This window comes from Mandrillus leucophaeus, unplaced genomic scaffold (genome assembly GCF_000951045.1).
Source record: "Mandrillus leucophaeus isolate KB7577 unplaced genomic scaffold, Mleu.le_1.0 Scaffold26, whole genome shotgun sequence".
Lineage (NCBI taxonomy): Eukaryota > Metazoa > Chordata > Mammalia > Primates > Cercopithecidae > Mandrillus > Mandrillus leucophaeus.
Window position 1 is genome coordinate 2,625,586 of NW_012102698.1, and position 961 is coordinate 2,626,546.

At 55.2% G+C, this 961-nt stretch overlaps 1 protein-coding gene across 1 annotated transcript in view; it reads right to left on the bottom strand.

Annotated features, from left to right (window-relative positions):
* The window catches only part of PHF21B (PHD finger protein 21B), a 144,544-nt gene that overhangs the window by 12,927 nt on the left and 130,656 nt on the right, over positions 1 to 961 (bottom strand). The gene's annotated exons all lie outside the window — the stretch shown is intronic.

The window sequence follows — 961 nt, forward strand, 5'->3', positions numbered from 1 at the left end:
GCATGATGGGAGTATCACAAGGCCCCTGTGATACCTGGGCTCTCACCCCAGTGCATGATGGGAGTATCACAAGGCCCCGTGATACCTGGGCTGTCACCCCGGGGCATGATGGGAGTATCACAAGGCCCCTGTGATGCCTGGGCTCTCACCCCAGGGCATGATGGGAATATCACAAGGCCCTGTGATACCTGGGCTCTCACCCCAGGGTATGATGGGGCTATCACAAGGCCCTGTGATACTTGGGGTCTTGCTCCTGGGCAGGATGGGAGTAAGGATCTCTGCCCTGGTCACAGCTAGGAGCCACCATGGGAACAGGCTCATGTGGGCCCTGTGCTCACTGAGGACATGGTGGTAGTGAGCTGCCCGGGGAAAGGAACCATCACTCCAAGAACCCCTCAAAGTGACTTATTTTCAACTCTTTTTTGACTGTAATCCACTCATTCTAGTAAATGATACCAAACCACACATTTTAATGATCGCAAACATAGGTATCTTTCAGGCTCTAGATCAGATCCATCTGCAAATAATGCCACCCAGTGGGAAGAACAGTTCCGGCATCTGCACAGCACTCGACAGCTCACAAAGTGCAGTCACACTCACCCCTCAAGTCACTGTCCCAGCTCTGAGAAGCAGGTGGCTATGGTCCCACTTTCTAGAGGCCCAGGGAGGGATGGTGACATGTTGAAAGCTACACAGAATCCCAGGAAGCTGACCGTCACTTCCTGCCCGTGGGACTATGGTTTTCTAACTGAAGAGAACTGGCAGCTTCCTGCTGCTGTCTGAATGCAGGGACGTGGCTCCCTGAGGTCCTGCACTGGGGCATGGCTGGCAGAGGAGGGAGGGGCACTGCAGACTCAGGTAGAGGCCTCAGGCCAGGTCCCAGTCTGAATATCTGGCCTGATGCCTTGTACAGGAGCCCTCGGCCCAGAGCAATGCACACAGCGAGGCAGAGGCAGAGCTG